This window comes from Microtus oregoni, unplaced genomic scaffold (assembly GCF_018167655.1).
Source record: "Microtus oregoni isolate MIOR12 unplaced genomic scaffold, Mior012 000010F_ref0000083, whole genome shotgun sequence".
In the NCBI taxonomy this organism is placed as follows: domain Eukaryota; kingdom Metazoa; phylum Chordata; class Mammalia; order Rodentia; family Cricetidae; genus Microtus; species Microtus oregoni.
In genome coordinates this window covers 53922722-53941293 of record NW_024543069.1, presented here as the reverse complement: position 1 = coordinate 53941293, position 18572 = coordinate 53922722, and the positions used below count along the sequence as shown (strand labels likewise).

The 18572-nt window shown below is 40.1% G+C and overlaps 1 pseudogene; it reads right to left on the bottom strand.

Annotated features, from left to right (window-relative positions):
• Nucleotides 1-4166: 4166 nt before the first annotated feature.
• Nucleotides 4167-18572, bottom strand: part of LOC121452789 — a 43519-nt pseudogene continuing 29113 nt past the window's right edge.

The following is an 18572-nucleotide window of genomic DNA, read 5'->3' as shown; positions in this document are numbered from 1 at the left end:
GAATTGTCCCACACCACTTCCCACTCTTTTTTTTTTTTTAAAAAAAGGAAAATATCCACAGTCCATTTTTGGGAAATGAGCGCATAGTTTTTTAGGAGTGCTGATAATCTTATGGGGACCTAAAGAAAATTTAGAATTATGATCAAGTCCTGACTGGAGTATCCTGAGTCTTGATCATCTCAGGCAGCAGTCTTGAATGTGTTCTGGATGTAGAACTCAGACATCCAGACCATCTGTTCCTACTGGAGATTTCTTGGGTGGTCTTCCTTGATCAAACCTGTTTTTTCTTAACTCAGAATGAATCCATAGCCTCTCATTTCCTGTGGAAACAAAAGCAAAACATCTTCTCTAATGTAACATACCTTTTGACTACAATTTTGAAGTCAAGGTATTTTCAAAATACCTATCTTGAATTAATTTAGCAGCATTTATAAACAAATATATTTTAGCAGCTGTTGCTCCTTCCTCAGCATTCAAACAATTCAAAGAGAGCATAATAACATACAGTATCCAGATTCTCTGTGTATTTTTCACCTTTATGTGGCTTTACTTTAACCTCTATTTCTTTTATTTTTACTTTTACTTTTTGAGACAGGTTCTCTGTATATCTTTGGCTGTCCTGGAACTCCCTCTGTAGACCAGACTGTCTTCCACCTGCCTCTGCCTCCCAAGCTTTGGGATTGAAGGAGTGTGACACCAAACCTTGAACTCGCAGAGGTCTCTCTGCCTCTGTCTACCAAGTGTTGGGATTAAAGGTGTGTGCCACCACACCCAACTACTCTCTTTCTTTCTTTTTTATTTTAAGGACTTTAACCTTTAACCTGCATATATTTTTTAACACACTGTAAACCATTTAGAGGTTTTCTTCATCTTTGACTCTCTCTTTACTGTATCTCTCTCTTTTTTCTGAATGTATTATCCCATGTCTGAAATTGTCAAGCGGCAATAACAATTTATGTATGTGGTGTATATGGATGCTGTTGTCAAGTGTTCATTGTGTTGTATTTGTTTCTTAGAACAACTCCTGCCTTAAATGCAATCAACTGCCTTTTAAAGAGTTTTTTCCTGGTTTGATGAGGAATTGTTTATTTTGAGAAACAGATCCCAAAAATTAGCCTGGTCACAAAAACAGACAAACAAACAAACAAAACCCCAAGGTATTAACTTTAGAAAATAGATATTAAAATCATTATATTATTTCCCCATAAGATGCATTTGACTTGACAACTCTTAGTCACTAAAATATATGGTCACAATTATGTTGATGAGCCTCACTCTTCTGAGGGAAAACACACAGCTCAAATCAAAACCAACCATTCTCAGGGTTACAAGTCAGTGGGATGTCTCTGCAGTGAGGGAAGTAACTATTACTGCTGTAGGAATTCCTACAACTCGTAGCCTTTAAGTTACCTACCCACTTGGGCATGGCCTCTTATATTAGTTATGACAAAATAAAATGAACATCTGGCCTTTTTTCTGGATTCAGGATTTGGTTGCTGTTTCCTGTTCCAACAGAGGATTGTGATTTGTGAGTCTACCCCTAAATAAATAACCCTCTATTATTCTCAATTCTGAGCTAATGTGGGATTTCTTTTAAGCATCCATCTTCATCTAGTGCTCCACATGGATCCGAACTCCTATTTGGTGGATAACCTAAAAGCCTAACCCATCCATGGCCCAGAAACTCTCCCATCCCTACCCACTTGACTAGCTTTTCCCTAGTAAGAGGTGTTTTGTTGAACCCCAGCCACAGCAGAGCTAACTGCTTATGGTGATTGGAAAATTCCCAAGGTCAAACATGCCTCCCTCACACTGCCACATTCCCTACCTTGTGGCAATTTATATCCTGGCTCCTGAGTTCTTGGCTTCTTGCTCCATGTACAGAATTGATCTAATTGCTTTTGCTTTGTCAAAGAAAATGCATTTCTCAGTATTTGACCAGCACCAAGGTGGGGAAACCAAAGTGGCTCAGGACTGTTTGTGGCACCAGGTTGCACCTCTAGTCACAACTCTGCAACAACAACAACACCTGCTGGACAATGAAAGATTATTACACCTAAAACAATTTACCAGATTTCATAACAAGTAGTTAATAAATCAATAACGTAAAAGTTATATAATGGCAGACATTGAAAATTTTAGTAACTTTTCTGCTAATCATATGGATTATAGTCTGTAAGGCTTATATGGTTATGGTGATACAACCATTTATTGGATATTGGGACTCAGTTTTTTCCTTCATATTATATCCTTAAGAAATGGTTTGATAACAGAGCCAAGAATGAGGCACTTTTAGAAATGATATAGTCTTTACAGACTAATAATGAACAGCTAGATGACAGGATTAATTCAAAATCAAAAGTTACCTGAAAACATTAAATACTATTGAAAAGGGTAGCATTAATTTGATAGACAAAATTTAATCCATGTCAAAGGATACTGAGAAATTATCTGAAAGAATTTATACTATTGAATTTGACAATCAAAATTTATTAAAATGTAATGATAGGTTAACAAATATAATATCTCTCCAGGATGGCAATCTGCATGCTATCCAAATAATGTCCAAGGATGAGGTGTTATCATTAAAGGATAAACTTCAGACCTTGGAGTCCTATGTGCAGAATGAGGACCAGAGACTAGGTGCCTCAATGAAATCACTAGAAATATATACCAACCAGGAAATTCAGGCTTTACAAAAGACAGTAGTAAAAAGATTTGAAATGGCTGAGGAAATTATTGGAGCTGATGAGCAGGGAAAGAAGGCACAAGGACAGGATTCAACATCGCCAGTAGCTGTCAGAGATGGCTTACCCAGGGTTTTAGTTTCTTCCCCTGTAATCTACTCTGATAAAGCATCAAGTTTAAAGGCCCAAAATAATCCAAAGAAGTTAGATGGATACCTATAGAAATGAATGATCTTAAAGAAATTAAGCAAGCAATTGTAACTTTGGCTTGCATTCCACATTTATTAGGGTGAATGGTAAAAACATGGGCTTCTAGCATTAAAGCCATGCCACATGACTGGCTTCAGTTAGTTTCAGCAGTCCTGGATGATGGGCCTCAAATGATATAAAAGTTCATAAGAAGCCTGAGCTTTGTGGCATAGGGACAAGATTTGTTCATCTTAAAGAGCTTAAGCCTGTGGGTCAGCATAAGTGTTCTCACCAAGAATTTGATTCTGGGAATTCTCAAGTCCTTTTGCTTTTCCCTGTTGTTCTAAAGTTTTAGCATCTTCACTGAAATAGCATTTAAATATTGCACTTCCTGCTTACTTAAGTAATGTTATTTCCCTTCTCTGGTTTTCATTGGGGTTGAAGACTAGATAATTGTAGTTACTTTCTTCTCATGACTTGGCCAAGTTATTTATATACAAGACTCAAACTCATTAGGATAGAACAATTATTGAAACATTTATTACATGTTTCTTGCTTGATATTGTTCATGCTGGTTGTAATTTTTATACCTAATAACATATATATATATAATATACCTAAATAATATACCTAATTTTATACCTAATATTTGTTCTTATTGTATATAACTTTATATTAGGCTTAGAACTTTCTTATTTAAACAAAAGTGGGAGGTGCTGTAGGAATTCCTACTACAAGTAGCCTTTAAGTTACCCGCCCACTTGAGTGTGGCCTCTTATACTATATATGCCGACTGTAAAACATGTATCCAGCCTCTTTTCTGGCTGTGGGATTCCATTGCTGTTCCAGGTTCCAACAGAGGACTGTGATCTGTGAGTCTACCCCTAAAGAAATAACCCTCTATTATACTCAATTCTGAGATAATGTGGGATTTCTTTTCGTCTTTATACTGCAACTGTATAAATGGGCAGAACTGTATTCTCTGCATAGCAAGAGACTATTTTGGAGACAGTTGGTAAAAACCATACATCTTTATTATTAAACCCCAGAGTTTTCAAAATTAAAAGCAAAACTTACAGAATAAGACTTAACAAAACTACTAAGGAGCATCAAAGGAAGTGAAAATGGAACTAGGCACAGGACAGTTATAAATGAATGAACACAGGAAGGATGGGGGGGACAGTGAGAATGATCTGGAGATACCAGGGGGAGGGTCTGCTGTTACTTTGATCTCTCACAAGTGCCCCAGTAAATGAATAATGGAACAAGAGTCTAAACTCCACCATGTGCTTAAGAGTCATCCTGTCCATTGGCGCTGTCACTTTCTTCTTCCTTAGACTCTTTTTCATCTTCCTTGATCAATTCCTGCTGGTCATCCCCCAACCTCCATTGTTGTCATCATCCACCAGGTCACTATCCTCAGAAGCATCCTCTGCACCTGCCTCAGACTCTACCTTCACGCCACTTCCATCTTTCTTCATAGAGGTGCTTCTCCGTTCCTCTTCACACAATTCAATCTTCATGTCTCTTGGGGACAAGAAGGACAAGGCAGCTTGTTTGTATTGTTCTTTTTCTCTTTCCCCCAGGTTTTTCAGCAGAGAATCCACTTTGATTTTATCTGAGTCAGCTCCTTCTTAGCACCTTGGAGGTCATCACCTTTCAGCTTTCCAGACTTAGAAGAAGCTCCCCATTGTCCTCTCTCTGAATTGAATCCACTTTTGCCCCTTCATGAGGTGTTTACTGGCACATGCTGTCATTCGGAAGGCACCACAGCTTGAACAATAGGAGGAGGAGGAACATGAGGTGACTACCTGTACAACATGTCATAACAAACTCATTGAAAGCCATAGTACAAGTCAAGTGAAGAACAGGGTAGAGGGGATGGAGAAGGGTGTACTGACTGTCTGGTACCGACTAGGACATCTCTGCTGCAGGTCATGTCACACTTGCTTTTCCTCAGTTTATGCTTTGTTCTGTAGTTAGTTTAGTATCTAAAGCCCGGGCAATAATCATTCTGCCATCCTCTCTGGCTACTGCAGCTCAGGCATTTCTTTCATTAACATACTAGACAAAGTCAAAACTCCTGTGCACAGAGTAACCCACAATTTTGCCACACTCTGAAAAGACTGCTACCACATCAGACTTCTTGAACATGGCTAGAGTGTTGAGATTCCCAATGAATACATGGAAATTCATGAATCGAGGATCTGTCTTATTGGTAATGTTGATAGCCTTCTCCTTTTATGAAAAGGTTTCTCACAAAGCTGAAAATAGACCTGTAGATTTAAACATAAAATCTCACAAGAGGAAGTAGAGAGAGAAAAGACTGTCTCTCCTCCTGAAATCCTATGCCAAGATGCTCAAGTAGACAGACAAGTAGATAGCACACACTGTATGTTCTCCGTCTCTTCACAAAATGCCTTTTAAAGAACTGTTTAGATGATTTTTTTTCCTAGAATTACATTTTCAAGAATCTTTTGGGATTTTAGACCACAGGAGTTTTGATCTTTCAGGAATGTGAGATTGTAGCATTCAAGATAGCAGCCCCTGGGCTTAATAGCACAAATCTAGGCTAAGCTTACAGCTAAGACGTGCAGTGAATCAGTGTGACGCTGGGTGTAGGGACAGGTGAAGGGTATTGCTGGGGGGATATTTGATCAGACTGTGAACCCTGAGTGTACATTTGTGTTAATTAAATAAAATTAACCTTGGGTGAGGAGGCTGTATTAGCAAGTTGTTGACAGAAAGTAATCTTAGGGTCTCAGAGGGCTCTGGGAGAGAAAGAGAGGCAAAGGAAGTGGTAGGGTGGTGTCTGGAATGGCATAGTTTATTTGGGTTTGGCAAAGTAGAAGCATGGATCTTTCAGAGATGCCATCATGGAGGTTAGGTTACAACCTGGCCTCTCTGAGCTATCAGGTTTTTATCCCGGCCTTTGAATGTTGAGTCTTATTTATTAATAAAATGATAGAGATTTAATTGAAGCTACTTTTAGAGACAGCAACCGAGCCAGTGCCTGCAGGGAACAGAATTCCTGCCAGGTTGCGGCCTGAGTGGTCAGGCCACTGCTAGGGAAGCAGGTGGGCAACTGTAGAGTTGTAATTGCTGGATGAAATAGCAGTAGATTATAGCTTGTGCGCTGCCCAGATGTTAAAACAATAGTGTAGCATTCGAACATGCTGGAGATGAGGAGGAACTAGACTGGGCTCCTGCCACAGGCTCACAGACATACACAGACACTCCTAGATTTGAACAAGAGCAGAGATCACCTCATGTTCTTCTGAATTCTGTGGGTCCCTCATTTGATCCCATGGTGATAGGGCTTGGCAGAACTGAAGACACAAAGGATTATGTGTCAGGATTTAAGCTCATTGTTGGGTACTGCACTTAAATTTTCTACTCACATGAAAGGAGAAACTGTGACTGTGGGCAAATGAGATAATTAGCCCGAGAAACTGGTCATCTGCTAGGCCAGCAGTTCTCAACCTGTGGATCAAGACCATCAGAAAATATGTATTTCCAATAGTTTTAAGAACTGAGACACTGCTTGGTAGCAAAATTACAGTTATGAAGTAGCAATGAAAATAAATTTTTGGTTGGGGGTTTCTAAGACCAGCAGAAATATGTGTTTTCTGATGGTCATGACCCACAGGTTGAGAACCACCATTCTATGCATACAATGCCTTTCTTGTTCTAGTACATCCTTCAGAAAAAAAAATGATTAATATAATCAAGGATGACATCATTTAATAGTAGGAAATTGAGACTTGAGTCACTGCATGGTGCGCGGCCAGCCATTGCAATGTTGACCTAGTGATGAAGTTGCCGGGCTTCTGAGTTGCTCTGAGATAGATGATAACTCTTATTTGTCCAGCTCCAGACTAGCCCTGGTCTAGGCAAAGACTGCTTTGAGTAGGTGAAGCTTGAACAACAATTTTCTCCCATGCTCCTTGGGGTGGTAGAAAGTGCTAGTCACTCACTGTTCATTTCCTTTCTGTAGGCTCCTTGGTTTGGCAAAACTGAAATGTCACGGAAGAGACCATGGTATTTCACTAGAAGCCCTGTGAATCGAAGGTATGCGTGTTGATCTCAGTTTGGAACACAAAGTAAACACGTCTTTGGATACTAGAACTCTAAATTAGGTTGGTGAATCTAAAAACCATGTGATTCCCATCACAATCGACCAGCACCCTACTTAAGCATTTATAACCAGGTGAGAGTAGGATGGATTCCCAAATTGTAATTCCCCCCCCCCCAGAAGATGTTGAAATTAGATGGCTGACAAAACCATGGACCTCAAGCAACACCCCAAACTGTGAAACTTGGCTTACCAAAACTGTATCCACCATTTGACATTATTCATAGGAAAGTTCAGGAAAACTCTAGGAAATTTCACCACAGACTTTCGTATTTAACAATTGTGAGGCATATTTTTCTTTTCTGGGAATTCAACCCATCAAATATGAGGACTATAACAACTTCGTATTAACGACTATCATAGCCAAACCAGTATTTCCCTCAAGATGCAAAAGGAAAGACTTGCAGTTAATAATACATGACACAACTCCCACCCTTGGCAAAGCAATATTTTAAAACTAAAATTATATTGTAATTAGCCTTTCAAAAAATGTGAACAATTCAATATAGGAGTCCATTAATAATCTAACTCTGCTGCAAAGCATGTTCCTCCCACACATGTAACTTAATTAAACCCGGCTTCTCATTCCAACCGTCAGACAGTCACGGCGAACAGGTGGCTCCCAGCTTGGAGATAATGGGAAGCTGGGTCTAGCTATGACTTCGCACACACAAATGAGATTATCTAAACGTCTTCCCTGTTCTTTATTCTGGAAATTTATACTTCAAGCACAGATTTGCCTTCTCTTTTAGAGGATTTAAAGTTCAAGTACTACCTAGGACAATTTTAATGAAGAGTAAATGTAAGCTTCTATAATTGCTGGGGCCATTCTTCATACAAAGATCATTCCAAAAATCATACTGTCTTATGAAGGTGAGAGGTTGGGAGAGTGCTAAGAAAATTACATGCTAGATAGTACAGTTTCCAGAGCACTGATCGAGGATGGCAGTTAAAGGCAAAGCTCTCTAAGAATTGTCGCTCCATTCTCCAGTGTGCTATAGATTATGCATCGTAAATTCAACACCCTGGAGGAGCAGAGGATGCCTGGAATGAGGACTCTGCTAGGGGAAAGGATGACAGGGATGTAGCTAACTGGAGGGAGATGCCTTGTGTGTGGTTGAGGGATTCAGCAACTTGCACTTGACTCTGTCAAGTCCTTCAGCAGGGCAGCTCGGAAGAAGCAATTTCCATTTTTAGTTAAAATTTAAGGTTACAATTACTATCTTTAAAAATTCCCTGCCGATTAAAAGCCTTAAGCTACATGTGGGTCAACCCAGATACACAGACCTAGAACTATCTCTGAAGATCGCTGTGAATCAAGGTGCAGACCTGCTTTGCCTCCTAAGAAGTGAGATGGTTTAAGTTGTCAGTTATATATGCCTTTGGTATAAATCTGTAATCTAAAAGGAGACGCTGAAGAGGGGAAGGCTCCTTGTCACTAAGTGAGAAGAACCCGTGCAAAGGTGTAAGCCTCAGGGCTGACAGGAGAGGGGTCCATTGTCACTGAAAGACAAAAATCCACATTACATCAGAAAAGACACTGGAGAGAAGGCAAGGCTGCACAGCTCACCTGTCTTCTCATTGAGCAGGTTTGGCACTGTGTGCTGCAGGTGGCATTGGGTGATTTTGAAGACACAAGGTACCAGTGCCCTTGGGTTCTGATGTCATGACATGCCCCCGTGTCCTGAAAAAGCCCCTGAAACTCTGGGACCTTTTCTCTCATTTGAACAGAATGCTCAAGTTACTACCCCCTCGCCTTCAAAGGAAAGAATACCCATCATTAGGGTTATGAAACAGCCGTAGAACTAAAATGCATCCTCTGGGGGATCAGTCCACACTGTCTCCCAGAGCTTCCCACCATGACTAAGCTCCCTCAAACTCCTTTTTGTCTCCCACTCCTGTCTGGCTTTAACTCCTCTCCTAGTACCTCCTTGGATCGGCTCTCAGGGAAATCCAAGCCAAACCTGTGTCTCAGGTTCTGCTTCAAAAAGGAGCTCAGGCTAAGTAAGACCTCACACCCCACTAGTTCACACCGTGCTGAGTGACATTGAATTTGGAAGCCATTTTTGTTTGACCTTTGTATATAGTGCTGTGTTCTTTCCTTTACAGAATCATCACTTTAGAAGAACAGCCTCTCCAAGCTCAACATAGAAGTATGAGGACACAATAAGGTAATGCACTCAAATGTGATTCCTACCTTGTAAAGCACCACATGCACGGTACTTTTATTGCTCTTATTGTGCTTAGCAACCAGCCATTTCCAGTGTTTCCAGCAGCAGAGGCAGGACTGGTGGTGGGAGACGAACAAGCAAAATGCTTTTCTGCTCTGCCCACTAAGACTCAGAACAAAAGAACTGCCGGGCTGCAAATGGCAGCATTTCTTAGATGCCTTTGTGTTTATAACACTGCAACAAGGTCGATCAGTTCACTGAGGTGGTGCTGTGGAGGCCAGGACTTCACGACGTCCTGAATGTGTTTGGAAACTGAGTTATAGCACCGAGACTGGTGGAAGGTGAGAGTGGCCTACAGAAGCCATGAAACCACAGCTTCCACTAGATTTCGTTTCTCTAAACTACAGTGACTAATTCAAACAGTGATGTCTATGGTTCTTTATAGTAGAAACTAATGGGTCTTAGTACCTGATCTAATGTCCATGTAAAGAGAAAAAAAATCATCATAGCACAATCGATGAAATGAGTAATATTTACAGATGGAATGATGACTAACTAGCAAAGAGGGACACATTCGTCCAAGCACATTCAATAGTTAAGTAAATAATTTTACTTCTTCTAGACTCTGTGTGTGTGTGTGTGTGTGTTTGAGAGAGAGAGAGAGAAAGAGAGAGAGAGAGAGAGAGAGAGAGAGAGAGAGAGAGAGAGCTTTAAAAAAGTTCTACGTATGTATATCCTGTGACCCCTGGACCATGTGCAGCCAAGGGCAGCTGTGAGTATGACCCAACACAAATTGTTTACTGCACAAAATTATTTTTCAATTTAAAAGAATACATTATGCTGTTCTCAATATGAACTGTGTCATATGAAAAGATTGGATGCACCTGATAGGCAACAAATAGGTGTTATGTATTGATGATTGATTTGCTCGTTGTGGGTGAGTTTTTGTGGCTGCTTTGTTTTGTTTTCTCCTTTGCTAAACCACGTCTGAGAATTTTCTCTCCTAGAATTCCAGACTGATTCCTTTTTCTCCATATTTTGCAATATACTTTTATTTTTCATGTGTGTGAGCATTGTTTTCAGGAGGAGAGCTCCCAGGACATTTCATCTATACATAAGTCTTTTTCCCTCTCTCCACTACTTTCCCCTTGTCTGTACGGTATTTCCTTCAGAAGTGAATGCTTTTGAGGTATTTAAACATGAATACCCCTTTAAGAGACAGCCCTGTACCCAGGTTCACAACCACAGCACTACTGAGATCCTGGGACGAGTGCTTCTGTGTTTGGGGTGTGTGTGTGTGTGTGTGTGTGTGTGTGTGTGTGTGACTTTCTTGTGCCACATGGTTTAGCCATATGTTTGGCCTTTACCCACTAGCTGCCAGTTAAGAACCCCAATAATAACTTTTAAAAGGTGTGTTTGTGTTTGTGTGTGTGTGCAACACACCCTCCTTGAGAACCACTGAACTATGGATGAAACACAAGGTGTCAAAGTTACGTGTGAACTTGATATGACTGTTATCTTTTCCAGGTTCTATGGTTTCTAATAGTAGGAACTCTTATCTGCAAAACATCATGTGAAAATGATAATAAGAATGTAATATCAGTTAAATACCAATTACATCCCAGGCCTTATTCTATATAGTGGTAAGTAAATTCATTGACTCCTTAGGACTAACCTCTGTGATCGGTGCTATAGTTGTCCTGATATTATGGCAGAAATAACTGAGACAGAGGGTTGGGTCATTCCCCCAAGGCCACGCATCTGGTGAGTGATGGCACTAGAATATCACTCCAGGTCTTTTAGTCTCCCTTTTTGCCTCCACGACTTCTTTAAAATTGAGTACACAAAAGCACTTTATAAATACTAACACAGGACAATCAACAACTTTCCAATTCATGTACAGGCGTGCTCACTGTGGCCAAGTCCTCTAAGCATTTCACCAAACACCTTGTTCATTGTAGTATTTTCCGTCTGTACTGTGAACATTTCATCTTTCCAGGTTTAGATAGCCCACATTCTTTTAGGCCTGGCTCAGATGCCAGCAGCTCCCAGGAGATGAGTCCTCCTAGAAAGGCCTTCATTCTATTCATTGTCCTTCTCGCAGCAAGTGACATGGATGTGACTTGTTCCTTCACTGGCACGCTCATGGGGAGAGCACAGTGATAATCCCTCCAGGGGCCAACCCAAAGTGCGGCCAGTGTACACAAAGAATGTCTAAGTCACTGAGCAAGTTGAGTTGATTACCAGATTGAAGAGTAACAATCTCATCTGATGTTGGGGTGTGGAAACAGTTACGCAATAGAGATCATTGGATCCTTTTGATTCCCCCAAAGAAGCCCAGATACAACAAACTCACAGCTTCCTTCTGGGTTCTTAACCACAGACCCAAGGTTCATAACTACAGAGCTAAATCAAACAAAGCCACCTGCATAAAATAGTGACAGAATTCTTGCTGGATAAGCAACTATGTGTTTTAATATTCCTTATGAAGTGAGTGGTCCCTTCAAAGTGGAGACCATTTCTTGCCTATTCATCTTCCTTTTAACCACTCCCAGCAGCAGCAAGCTTCTGCCCTGCTGACTATTTGTCCTAGATGTTGAAAAATATCTCATGGGTCAGATTCTACCAGCTGTCCAGGCATGAAATCAGGAAAGAAGGGACCAACTGACACAGGCCTGATTACTGTGCTTACGGAAGCTTTTTGTAGCTGTCATTACCTGGACTTTGCTCCTGTATTCTACTGTGTCAGTTTCTTAGACAGACTGAGCAGGGCTGCCAAAGGCATTCTTCTTTGTCAAATGTTTCGCTTATTATTGAGTTTATACCCAGGGAAACATTTATCTTTTTGGAAGCAATGCCGCCATGCTTGCTCCCATGCCAAGTTCAGTCCCAGGGATGTTTAAGGAGCTCTTGTTAAAGCAGAAAGGATGGATGTTGAGGGAATGTGAGCAATTAGCTTGAAGATGTGTGATCAGTGTGTCAGCAGAGTAAATTGCCACAAGGATGGGAGCCAGCGGCCGTCACAGCTGGGGCTTACCAGACTTCGATAGCTTGACATTCATCCCCATGTTTTTCATACCCACACCTCTGGCTGACCTTTATTCCAGATTCTGTCTTCAAAAGAGGTAATTCCACAGCATTCTATACTAATGAGAAGCAATATTAGTGTCTGATTTATCATTGATATAAAGAGAATTTTCTCACAATCTCGATGCATTAGAATCTATGTTACTATCATCATGGCGTGCATTATAATCAGAGATGCTGTGGTTAAAATGGCATTGCCTCATGGACTTTTTCCTCCTTTCTATCTACTTTCATAGTAATCATGGGATCAGGACATTCCCCAGAGAAGCAACAGTATCTATCTATTGCAATATCAATTACTATGTGCTATGTGGGACCAGAGTTTATGATACAAGGGGAGACAGGCTGTAATTTATGTATTTGACGCAAGAGGAAGAAAAGGCCCATCTTTGATGAATGTTCCATGTTTAAGCATGCAACAACAACAACAATAAAACCCTTTCTCTCACTTGTGAGACGAGCAAGCATGACACAGATACATCCAAGGAAGACAGATAACCAGCCTTTCAGTATACTAAAGAACTCCACTTAACTCCCTCCACTCCCAGGACCACAGACTAGTGGACAAGGGAAGCTCAGAAACTTGACAACTTCTTTATGTTGCAAGGAGCCTACTCCCCCCTCCCTATCTCTGGCTTTTCTCACGTGAATTCAGAATGCAGACTCTGTTTAAGATTTCTTCAAAACAGAAACATGAACTTGCCTGTAGATGGCACATTTCCCAAGAAAGAACAAGAACAAACAAGATTTCAGTTTCAGGTGGAATGCAGACCTTTTGGGCTATATTTAATTGCAGAAAAAGGAACTTTCCTATCTAGGACTCTACCAATTATCATCCAAGGTATCTTGTTTGAAGAAGACAAGTTAAGATCAGGTTATTTATTTGAAGAGGGAATGGGTGACTAATGATATACAAAATGCAGCTGTGTTTAGCAGTTTTCAGAAGTCAAGGAGCTGGGGAAATTTTCTTCACCCTCTTTTGCTTCCGGTTTGTGCTATCTTCCCAAGCGGCTTTAGTGTGCCTTCAACGTAAACCTGAAAACCCAAAGAGCTGCTCCTCACCAGGCCCTGTGAAGTGTTTGTATCAGCTTCCAAACTGCTTGAGAGTTAATCCCTGTGCACCGTGCCTTTGACTTCCTATTCCACAGAGCAAGAGTCTGGCATCTTCCATTTTATACACTTCTGGGTTTTGAAAATTGGAAGCACATTGTTCAATTAAGATCCAATTAATATGACGTTCCTGCATGAAAGAAGTGTTGGGCAAGAGGAACCCGCTGCACACTAATCAGTGTAAATTTCATCGACTCATGATCCACTGCTTCTCAAAGGCTTGAAAATGTGATGCTTCTCCGTCACCTCCAGCTCATGTAACTTGACTGAGTTCCCAAATGAGGGAAAGTCAAGTTGAGTCAAGATCACATGGCGACCTTCCCAGGGTAGCCCAATTTCTGCAAAATATGTGCACACCATGGGTGTGCCCTTTCTCTTACATTCGTCCTAAGTTATTGCTGTAGCTGAATGTCCCGATTGCCATGTGACTCAAAAGATAAATAGCAACCAGAAACTCAGAAGGCACGCAACGCAATCACATTCTCTTAAGTACAGTTTGTGCCTGTGAGCTTCTGATTCCTCATCTCTTAAGTGGAAACAACGGGGTCTATTCAATAAAATCTGCCAGGAAGGAATAGAACAAGTCCTGTTTTAAACACATGCCAGCCTCAGCAATTAGTCCATTAACTTAAATCCTTCTTGCAGTTTCAATTAGATTGAGCACTCAGGCTGTTGTATGGCATTTCTGCAAGGCAAAACAGCTGTCTTATCCCACCCCAGAGAGAGCTCTGTTTCAGCTACTCCTGTATTCCTAGTTCATAAAGCACTCTAAGATCCAGTGGGTGGAAGACACTCATTAGCACCACAAGATGATGTGTGTTGGTAATAAATAAGTATTGGGAAAAGGCAGCAGTGATCACACTCTTGCTAACAAGTCACTCAACACCCTAGTTGGATCCCTCACCACGTGGCTGAGAAATGAAGACCATTGAGTGACATACTTTACAGGAGATAGTTGTTGTTGCTTTGAGAAACAGAATGAAGTGGGGGAGTTCACAATCTGTCAGCATCGCCTCCCGCTTCAAAATGAACATTCTAGGAGATTCTCTATATAGTCTGTTCTTGAATGGGCTTGTTAGATTTAATACTTTTGTAACATCATTTAAGGATGTTGTCCAAACAACAAAAAGAGAAAGGCTTTGTTAAAATTCTATAAAGTTCCAGTCTATATGGGGTTATCATTTCCTTTATCCGACTCTACATCTTATTCCTACTCCACCCAATTTTATCTCCTTCTGCTTATGGGAGTCTTTAAATATGGCCTCCAGCAAATCTCCACATCACTTGTTTTCCTGTTTCCTGTTCATCTGCAACCCTGCCCTTCCATTTCCTTTTCTATCCTGCTCTGGGCTGAGGACGCTGACCTGGTGTCTAGTCACTAGACTTTCTAGGCAGGCAGCATGAGCAAAATACCGCATTCCTTCCCAGCCTACCTTGTAGCAATGCTTCTCTGCAGCTTTACCCCTAAGTGATTGAACTCCTGCTGTCTGTTCCTAGGCCAGAAAGGCCAGAGCCCCAGTACTCCTGGACCTGGTGGCAACCTCTCTCTCTCTCTCTCTCTCTCTCTCTCTCTCTCTCTCTCTCCCTCTCTCTCTCTCTTTCTCTCTCTTTTCTACCTGAAGGGATATAGCAAATCTCTGCTGTTGCCGGTCTTTGGCCACAATTGTTCTCTCTTCCTGTTGATGCTTTTACAGGTTTTCTATGCATCAAACCATCCCAGTTGGTGTCTGCATCTCTGTGAGACTCTGGTGTTCCTGCCTCCCACTTCCCACAGGCAAATAAAAAAGTAGCAAAAATGAAAATGCATAATTATGTTGAGTGCCTGTGGGGCTTTTCACCTGATCTGAATGGATTTGTTATTTATGAGGTATCTCTTTGTTCTTATCTCCTAGAATAAAAAAATTAGACAAGAGGCATAAATAGTGAGAGCAAAAGTTTATTCAGTAAAGTAAATACTCCAAATAAACTGGAATGACTGCTCCAAGGCGGGGAACAGCTAAGTGCTTTCTGTGTTGTTGATTATATATAAAACAAATATAAACGTATTATATATTAGTTATATAATGTATATTTGTGTACACTATATAGGTCCCAGTGGTTCTTTCCTTCCCCTTCATGTGAACTCCAGGTATGGAATTCACACTGTCAATCTTTCACAGCGAGCTGATTTACTCACTGAGTCCAGGATTTTATTTTTCATTATTTTCTTTTCCTTTTAGATAAGGTCTCATCTCACTGTATAGCCTTGACTAGGTAGATAAAGCTGGCTTCCACCTTACAAAGATTCACCTGCCTCTGCCTACCAAGTGCTGCAATTAAATGCTAGTGTCTTATGCCTTGCTTTACTGTTGATATTAAAGAAGTTTTATGAATTTTTATGAGATAGGTGGGATTTTCATGGACTAAGGTGACACTTTCGTTAACTCTTCCCCCGTCTTAATCATGTTGTACCCCTCTTGAGGGGTTGCAGACCCTTCCTAAACACACACGTGTGAGAGATTGCTCTGTGCCTTTGTTTCTCATATATAGGGAGCAACATAACTGCAACCTGAAGGATGTTTAACCACAAAAGAGCATTTCTGACTGCCAGGAAACACGGATCCCAAGATGCAGATAGAGCCTTCCTCACCTGTCTCTAACTCCTTGCCTGCTAGGTATCAGATTTGCTGCCTGAGATGGCTCTGTACCTGAGACTCTGAGTCCTTATTTCTGTTCTGATAGTTATACAATGAAACTGCTACCACATGGAAGAACATCACAAAATAACCCTACTTTTTTGGGGGGCTACATTGACAACAAAGTAAAAATTGAATAACTCAATTTAACATAGCAAGAAGATTATAATTTGTTCAACTACTTTAATGAGAGTGAAATATGACACAAAATAAAGTTTTGGTTCATTTATATTTCCGTAATAAAAATCTTTTATATTTATTTACTCTAACCTGGTTATATTAGTAGCTCTCTGGAGGACTAAGCCTAATTGCAGAAGGCTCAAAAGAATTCTATTCACTTAAAAGGCAATCAGTATTTAGTGAGAGGACTCTGCTTTAGGAAGGATAAATTTACTCTCATTATGTTATAAAAGATATAAGATACTTTTAAATCTGTAGCCAAATATTTGTAGCTTCTGTATTTTTCTTTCTCATTACAATCTTTGTCATGAAGATGAATTAGTGTTGTGCCATTTTCTGCTCTCATTACAGTCTTGGTCCTGAGATGAAATATTGGAAGTTTAATGTCTTTATGAATTATAGCTGGAAGCTGTATGATGCTGACCTTTTCAATATTCTGGTTTCTGACTGGCTGGCATTTCCACTCCTCCTCTTCCTCAAACAATTGCTAGGAATATAGAAGAAAGGTTGGGGCTGGTAGCCAATGAGAGAACAGAATATTAAAAAGGTCAGCAGTACAGTCTTTTCTATAAATTCAAAAAATATATTAAGGCCTTAAAATTCAAATACTATAACTTATGAAAAAAATATGCAATTCATATTTGTAAGAAATCACCTTGTCTTAAGACTTCCTCCCGACTGTGATAGAATGCAACACAATTGTTCAGCACTAAAGCGAATCTCTTCAATACTTTATGGATAATGAAGAATTCTTCTAAAATCATAAAGTTGTTAACTTGGACATAAAGATCATCTTTTCCTTTATAAAATTTGAATTATTTTGTCTACAATAGCAGTAACACCAACAGATTAATTGTAGACATGTCTGCTTCTTTCTAGTAATTGCAATGTTATTTATTGTTTTAGAATTAAATCCTAGATATTGCTAAGTAAAAACAAAAATCACTTAAGAGGTTAGATTCATATTCACCACTTTATCTGGCTCATTTTAATTATTCAGTAAATATTTTCCAAATAATATATGCTGGACAGGTAAGGTGATAACTATAACAACTGTCTGTTATTTTTTGAAGGTATATGTGAACACTGCAAACAGCAACATGTAAAATATTATAAGATTTAGGCTTTGTAGTTCACAAGTCTGTCTAGCTCAACTCAAGAAATACGCATGGATGACATAAGGAAAAAGAAGGAGAAAGGCGATTATGGTTTGCAGCTTCTAAATTGCATCAGGACCCACTTGCCGCTGTTTACCTGGCTAGGATTCGACCTTTTCTGAATTAACCATTTCTAGTTATACTCCTCACCTCTACCCTCCCTCATGTGGTCGACACATGATCTTCATTGACCAGTCAAGTTTCTTCCTCCCTAGATACTACTGTGGTTGGGGACGATTTGTGGACTGGGTCACGACCAATGCCAACCAAAAGCAGGAGAAGCCACTGGAAAGGCTGCAGGCAGAGGAGCCAGCAAATGTATGCAGCTGGCGACACCATCTGAAAGGCTGGTTCGGGTCTTTCCATGCCTCTCGAATGTTTAATTAGTTAATTCTCTTTTTGCTCATGCTAATTTGAGTAGAGTATCTGTCATTTATAACTAAGTGGAATTATAAAGAGTTCTGAGATTCATATGGCCTCCAAGCCTCCAATGATGACTATGTAATAATATGACTATTTTGAATGAATGCAGATGCTTTCATTAATAAATTATAAATAGATATAAATTCAGAATAAATTTTTGCCATTTCTTAATTAGTGTATATCAAAGCTATTGGTATGTTAACTCCTTAAAGATGTTCTACAACCACCATAGATCTATATTTGAGATCACTACATAAAATACTTTATTTGGGATCAAGGAGTTGGTTCAGTGGGTAAGAGCACTTGCTCTGCTAGCGTGGAGACCCAAGTTCAAATCTCCAGCATGCACATAAAAGTTAGGCATGGTTGCTTACGCCTATAACTCAGCATTGAGGAACAGATCCTAAGAGCTTGCTGGCCAGTCAGTCTAGCTAAAACAGGGAGCTTCCTGTTTGCTGACACATCCTGTCTCAAGGCAATAGAGAAAAAAGATAAAGAAAGACATTCAATGCCCTGGTCTGACCTCCATATGTGGGCATATCAGCTCACAAAACTAAACATTCACATTCATGCAACACACACACACACACACACACACACACACACACACACACACACCTTTGCAATTGATCTTGGATCTCTTCCTCCATAGATGAACTAGCCATAGCTAGTTCTAATAGGAGGAAGCTCCTCTGATAAAAAGCATACAAATGCAAATTTTACCCTGTCTATGAATCATCAATAAATAACTACCATTA